The sequence below is a fragment of the Triticum aestivum genome, chromosome 6B (assembly GCF_018294505.1).
Source record: "Triticum aestivum cultivar Chinese Spring chromosome 6B, IWGSC CS RefSeq v2.1, whole genome shotgun sequence".
Classification (NCBI taxonomy): domain Eukaryota; kingdom Viridiplantae; phylum Streptophyta; class Magnoliopsida; order Poales; family Poaceae; genus Triticum; species Triticum aestivum.
The window spans coordinates 614,539,913-614,547,633 of NC_057810.1; positions in this window are offsets into that span (position 1 = coordinate 614,539,913).

A 7,721-nucleotide genomic window follows, 5' to 3' on the forward strand; every position below is an offset into this window, starting at 1 on the left:
TTCTGGATGAACAGGACCCTGTGGTGTGGAGGGTTGGATGAACAGTAGACGGTGGAGGGGTGGCCGTGGAGGGGTGGTTGAACAGGACCCCGTGGTGTGGAGGGCTGGATGAATAGTAGATGGTGGAGGGCTGGATGAACAGTAGACGGTGGAGGGGTTGTTGAACAATAGCCGGTGGAGTAGCGCGCGGTGGAGGTTGGATGAACAAGAGCCCGTGGAGGCTGGAGGAGGTCGACGGTAGCCCGTGGAGGCTGGAGGAGGTCGATGGTGGAGATGAACAATATCCCGTGGAGTCCCGTTTTGCGGTATGCCACACCCCTCTCGATGAACAGGACCCCTGTTTCGACCGTAGGAGGTCCGTTTCGTTCGTTTTGCGGTATGCCACACCCCTCCTAATCAACAGGACCCCCGTTTCGACCGTAGGAGGTCCGTTTCCTCCGTTTTGCGGTACGCCACACCCCTCTCGATCAACAGGACCCCCGTGTCGACCGTAGGAGGTCCGTTTCCTCCGATTTGTGGTACGCCACACCCCTCCCGATCAACAGGACCCCGTTCTGAACGTAGGAGGTCTGTTTCCTCCGTTCTGCGGTATGTCAGGCCTTGTTTCCATCGCCTGTTCTGTCCAAGCCCTCCCGATGAACACGACCACTTATTCCGTTCCGATCCAGCCGGTTGGTTCCCACGCGTTTCGTTGCCTCCCGATGAACACGACGCATTCCGTTGCCTCCCCATGAACACGATGCATTCCGTTGCCTCCCCATGAACACAACGACGATGCTGTTTCTCTGTTTCGACCCAGCCATGTACACGAGCCCTCGCCGTACGTATGCGCGAGTAGGCGTTCGAGACCCCGCCCGTATGTACACATACATGGCCGTATTTTCTTTCTTGCACCCTGGCCGCTGTACGTATGTGTACATGCTACTTGCGCGCCTCTACTATGACACATGCGCGCCTCTACATCCACCAGTATATATGTACGTACATGTTCGCGACCAGAATGACAACGCTACGTATGCTTCAACCAGGTGGGTCCCGACTGTCAGGCACTTCCTTGCCTGTGAAGATGTAGCTGGTGGGTCCAAGCAGTCAGGGGGGCGAATCGTTTTTTTTGCCCGGACGCACTTCCTTGGGTGCGTAGATGTAGCTGGTGGGTCCCAGCAGTTAGGGGGGCAAATCATTTTTTTTTGCCCGGACGCACTTCCTTGCGTGCGAAGGTGTAGCTGGTGGGTCCCAGCAGTCAGGGGGAAACATTTTTTCGCGAAATACGGTGGCCCTCTGTCAGGTGGAGGAATAATTATTTTGCGCGTAATAAGGAGGCACTTCCTTGCTGCGGGCGTGGACCCAGCTGTCAGCCTCTCCACGCACAGTACTCTTCCGATGGAAGTCGGTCGTTGACCACATTGACCACTCCGTGCCGAGAGCACCACGGCGGTGGACGACGGCGAGGCCTAGGAAGGGGACGATATGGAGGTAGGGAAGACTCGACAGTTGTTTCCCACGCGGAGGGGAGTACGACTGTACGATGGTTTACTAGTTCGTCTGCCATCGCCGGAGAATAACAGCAGGTGTGGGTGAGTAGAGGGATGGCTAGGCCAGCGATGGGAGTACGGTGGGGCGGTGAGGCCTGCGCGATAGCACAGCCGGCCGCGGGGAGGAGGGAGCAGGCAGTCCCGCCGGCACTTGTTTGAGCGGCTGGAGCAGGAAGAGCAAAGATTGAAGAAGCACGACGGCCGTTGGATGGACATCCAACCGTCACTGCTTGTGCGTCAACCTTTTTTTTGAGAAAGCCTCAAATCTGTGGAAAACAGCATACAACCCCTCTGCCATTATTTCTAATAATTTACAACCCATTTGCTAATTCTTAAGGTTTTTTGGAGCCCATATTCTTTTTGTTAGCATTACAGCCCATATTGTGGCTACAATTAAAAAATTATACGAAATTTTGCATATTTCGGTGCTGTCCGAACTGTTTTTAATCCAGAAATTTCGACTCACATTCAAACTGATTTTAAAAATAAATGTATATCAATATAAAATTCAACAAATTCTCCATGCATACAAATTAATGTAATTTAAAATCTTGAAATGAAAAAAATATATTTGAAACTAATTGCCGGTTTGCTGTGTTTTAAAAATGTACAACCCATTTCTCATTACTGATGGGCCATTTTCTCGGCTAGCCGAATAAAAGCTCTCCTCGTCTTGAAATATTTACAGCCCAACAGGCCTGACAAAGCGACTTACTTGGCAAATCACAAAAAAAACTAGGTTGTGGCCGTGGACCCAGTTGTCAGCCTCTCCACGTACAATACTCTTCCGATGGAAGTCGTTCCTTGACCATGTTGACCACACCGCGGGGAGAGCACCACGGCGGTGGACGACGACGAGGCCTAGGAAGGGGACGATGCGGAGCCGGGGAAGACGCGGCAGTGGAAGCCCGCGCAGAGAGGAGTACGAGGGTTCACTGGGTCGGTTACGGTGTGAGGCTGCCGTCGCCGCAGGGCTTGGCCAACGGTGGGAATAGTAGGGGGCGATGAGGCCTCCGCGGCAGCATAGCCGGCCACGGGAGGCAGGAGCATGCGACACGACCGGCGCTGCTTTGGGCGGCTGGAGCAAGAAGACCAGAGGTTGAAGAAGCACTACGCCGTTGGATGGACATCGTACGGTCACTAGAGCTAGAATCGTTCATATTGACTAAGTTGAGAAAGCCCTTCGTCCCCGTCAACTTAGTAGGCCCACAAGATAGCCTCCCACCAAGGTGGGTCCCAGCTAGCCGGGGGAGTATTCATTTTTTTTGTGCGTAATAAGGAGGCACTTCCGGTGGGTCCGAGCTAACAGTGGGTGGAACGTTTTTTCGTGAAATACGTTGGCCCGTCCGGTGGGTCCCAGCAGTCAAGGGGAAACGATTTTTTTTCGCAAAATACTGGTGGCCCGTCCGGTGGGTCCCCGCTGTCAGGTGGAGGAATAATTATTTTCCGCATAATAAGGAGGCACTTCCTTGCGGCTGCCGTGGACCCAGCCGTTAGCCTCTCCATGTACAGTACTCTTCTGATGGAAGTCGGTCGTTGACCACATTGACCACGCCGCGCCGAGAGCACCACAACAGTGGACGACGGCGAGGCCTAGGAAGGGGACGACGCGGAGCCGGGCCATGGGAGGCAGGAGCAGGCGGTAGCACAGCCGGCCACGGGAGGCAGGAGCAGGCGGCACGACCGGCGCTACTTTGGGCGGCTGGAGCAAGAAGACCAGAGGTTGAAGAAGCACTATGGCCGTTGGATGGACATCATACGGTCACTAGAGTATTGACTAAGTTGACAAAGCCCTCCGTCCCCGTCAACTTAGTAGGCCCACAAGTCATCCCAACAATATGGTGGGTCCCAGCTAGCAGGGGGTATTCATTTTTTTGGGGCGTAATAAGGAGGCACTTCCTTGCGTGCAAAGATATAGCTGGTGGGTCCGACTTGTCAGCGGGGGGAACATTTTTTTTCACGAAATATAGAGGCCCTTCCTATGGGTCCTAGCTGTCAGGTGGAGAAATCATTATTTTGCGTGTAATAAGGAGGCATTTCCTTGCGTGCGGCCGTGGACCCAGCTGTCAGCCTCTCCACGTACAGTCCACTTCCGATGGATGTCGTTCATTGACCACGTTGACCAGGCCGTGCCGAGAGCACCAGGGCGATGGACGATGGCGAGGCCTAGGAAGGGAATGACACGGAGCCAGGGAATACTCGGCAGTTGTTTCCCACGCGGAGGAGTACGAGGGTTTACTGGTTCGTCTGCCGTCGCCGGAGAATAACAGCATGTGTGGGTGAGTAGAGGGATGGCTAGGCCAGAGATGGGAGTACGGTGGGGCCATGAGGCCTGCGCGGCAACATAGCCGGACGCGGGAGGAGGGAGCAGGCAGTCTCGTCGGCGCTTGTTTGAGCGGCTGGAGCATGAAGAGCAGAGATTGAAGAAGCACGACAGCCATTGGATGGACATCCAACAGTCACTGCTCTCGTGTGTTGACTAAGTTGACAGGGCGTTGCGTGTGCGTCAACCATTTTTTATGAAAGCATACGCGTCAACCTGTAGTAGGCGCACAAGTCAGCCTCAAATTTGTGGAAAACAGCACACAACCCATTTTCCATTATTTCTAATAATGTACAACCCATTTGCTAATTCTTAAGATTTTTTAGGAGCCCATCTTCTTTTTGTTAGCATTACACCCCATATTGTGGCCATGGTTAAAAAGTATATGAAATTTTGCATATTTTGGTGCGGTCAACTGCTTTTAATCCAGAAATATCGATTCACATTCAAAATATTTTGAAAAATAATTTATATAAATATAAAATCCAAATAATTGTCCACGCATAAAAATCAATGGAATTTAAGATCTTGTAATGAAAAAAATTGAAACTAATTCCCGGTTTGATGTGTTTTAAAAATGTGCATGCCATTTCTGGGCAAACCGAATGAAACTCTCATCGTCTTGAAAGATTTGCAGCCTAGCAGGGCCGATAAAGCAAGTAGGCCTTGTTTGGGTATTTCTTTTAAAAAAATAGAACTGGGCTAGCCATTTTCAGCAAGAAAAAAACACAATTGGGCTCATGATGTGGTAAACATAAATAAAACCCTGGCTAGACGGGCCACAGCCCCCGCACAGCCCCATTGTTACCCTGATCCGTCGCTAAAATTAGTATAAATAACAACTGCTTGTTCCTAAAAAAAACTGTGCGACTTGCTGGGTCCCTGGTGTCAGCCGCTCGTAGTGTAATTTTCTCGTTTATTGACTACATTGACAATGGCGTGATCCCCAGATGTCCAACCATTAGGACTAGGAGGAACCATATTTTTGGGCTTGTACTATAGAGGCACTTGCTTGCGTACTGCCATGACGTTGGTGGGTCCCTACTGTCATCCTCTCCACGTACAATCATCTCCTTGTTCCTCTCGGTTGTTGACAACGTTGACAACGCAAGAGGGCGGCGCACCGCACACAGCGAGCGAACCAAGGCTGCAAGGCGGAGGACGACGGTGAGGCCTCGGACGGAATGAACATGAATCGTTGAAGATGCGCCGGTCCAGTCGCAGGCGGAGGGGAGTACGAGGATTGACTGGTTCGGGCACGGGTGCGTGTTGGGGCTGACGTCGCCAGAGAATAACAAGATGTGTGGGGGAATAGAGGGAGGGACTGGCCAACATTGGAGGGTACGTACGGTAGGGCGGTGGAGGCGTAGCCACCCATGGGAGGCGGGAGCAGGCGGAGCCAACGGGGTGGTTTGCTTTGGGCGGCTGGAGGAAGAAGAAGACAAGAGATAGAAGATACACGATAGATGTTGGATGTCAATCCAACGGCTGGTAGGCAGAATCGTTTGTTGACTGGCTAGTAAGTCGACACCACCTTGGATAGGCTATTTCCTCGCGGGTCCCAAATGTTAGAATCCAAATCTGTCATGGTCATGCAGCCTTTCCTATGAAAATTTACAGCCTATTTGATGTGCTAGTTCGAAATAAGTTTGTGGGTGCTGGTGGGGGCTAATCACTTGGCTTCTGTAATGCACAGTGAGCTCAAGCAGCCGACGTGAGTGATGTTATTTCCCTTGGTTGTGATTTGTTACAATATTTCACTCTAAATTAAACGAATGGCAAGCCATTTGCCTTGTTTCAAAGAAAATATGACAGTCACAGTCGATTTGAAAAGGGCAGGAACATCTAACTCCAGCTTACAAACTATTCAAAAGCACGAGGGTTGATTGTTCATCAGGTTTACAAAAAAACCAGATTGAAAAGGGCAACAACATCTAACTCCAGCACTGTTTTTGGCAGTCACAGTCAAATGGATCGGTCAGGTCCATAGAATGAACATCCTGGGTCATAAAATTTACTGGATTATGACCACAATATGTTGTAAATAGAAGCCCGACACGTTTAGAAGCTCTTTTGCCCACCTGAAACTCCTTTTTTTTTGCTCTTTGACATACCCATCCGTCAAAACCATGCTGCTGATAAACTTAAGCCTGATGGACAATAGTAACCTCGCATTCAGCAGGAAGAATGTGACAAATCTTGTGTTTGCACGGTTGGCTACATATCATTCTAGCATTATTGTCTTCAATCGAATCTCATGAGAAGTGAGAAAATCCCGATGCTTACGAATCCACCGACTGGTTATAACTTTCTTACCCCGTCCTGTTACCTAAATAGACATGAAGATTGAAAACAGTTAAGGTCTAAAAGAAGAGTGTTGAAAGAGCAACAGTTGAACGGTTAATTCTAGTACACTATATGCGGGCTTCCAATGTGCGTGAAATTACCACCTTTATATACAACTTCTCCAGACATGGAAAGCATTGCAGCAAGCCAATAATCTTGTTCAGATCAAAACTATTCATTTGGATATATAAGATCTTGACAGAATCCAGCAACATTGATAGGCCATCCATGGAGACACTCTTCATTGAGCATAGAACGTAATATTAGTACAAAATGTGTACTCCAAGATGATATATAAATTATGCGCAGAAATTTAAAATGCAGCATATGGTTACAAGTGTAGATGATAATATAAAGTACCTGACAAACTGTGGAGCCAAACACCATATTGAAATGAGCACAAAGATCATGTATTACACCCCAGGTCTCCATTTTAGGCGCAGAGAGGACGGTTATTTGCAACAGTGAATAACTAGAATCAAGGATCAACCTTTGAAGTGAAGGGGCATCTTGGATGATGAGCTGCCTTCCGCCAAAAGAAATTCCAATTCTTACAAGGTTAGGCGACTTTATTTGGAGACAACCGATTCTAACTGTGAAAACAAGCACCAAGCACTACAGCGCAGGGCAACTGGAGTGGATGATGCTGTGCAATGAGGCCTCCGATATACGAACCCGCACAAGTGAAAGTTTCTTGAGAAATGGGAGTCGAAGGTTTAGTACCAGATTTTCTGGTAGGTAGCACAGCGCAAAGGTGGCGGTGTGGAGAGAGGAGGAAAACCGCGAGATGGACATCGGTGCTGAGGGCACAAGTTCATGGCGTTCGGTATGTGGTATGTGATTTCCAGGGGAATAGTAGAACTCAAGCAGCTGTAGTTCTGTGAATTCACGGGATTTGAGCCAGGCTTCCACCGTGCAGGGCATGGTATGCTTGCTCAGGTAGCATGACAGGATGCAGAGGCTTTGAACGAAGCCTTGGTGGGAGGAGATGATGGCTCTGGGGATTTCAAAATCATTGAAGAGAGATAACTGACGACAGTCGAGATTAAGGGGCACGGCGCGCCATAGAGGGCGCCACCGAATTGAGAGGACTTGGGTGCGGCAGCAATCCTTGGTGGGGAGAAGCGAGATTATCTCCCCAAGGACAACGTCCGAGAGATCGCTAGTGCGGTCCAGCCGAGATTCTACGGGTTCCTGGGATCTGGTGGGGGCGGGGTCGCCGCTTCTCCCCATGCTACCGGGTGCAGGATCTACAACAGGCGTTGCCGCTGGCGGGAGCCTCATCTTCTTGGCGCTGGGGTCAGCCGACTCCATTTTCCTCGAGGGCGTCGCGTCGCGCTCATGGATTGGAGTAGAGTAACGAATGACGAGCCTTGTTGTAGTGCGAGCGAAGAAGAAGGGGAGCTGGGGGTTTTCTGTAGGAGTGAGGAAGAAGGGGAGCTGGGGTTTTCTATAGGAGTGAGGTGAGGAATTTGGGGGTACGAGTGGAGCGAGCTGAGGTGACGTGGGTGGGAGCGAGG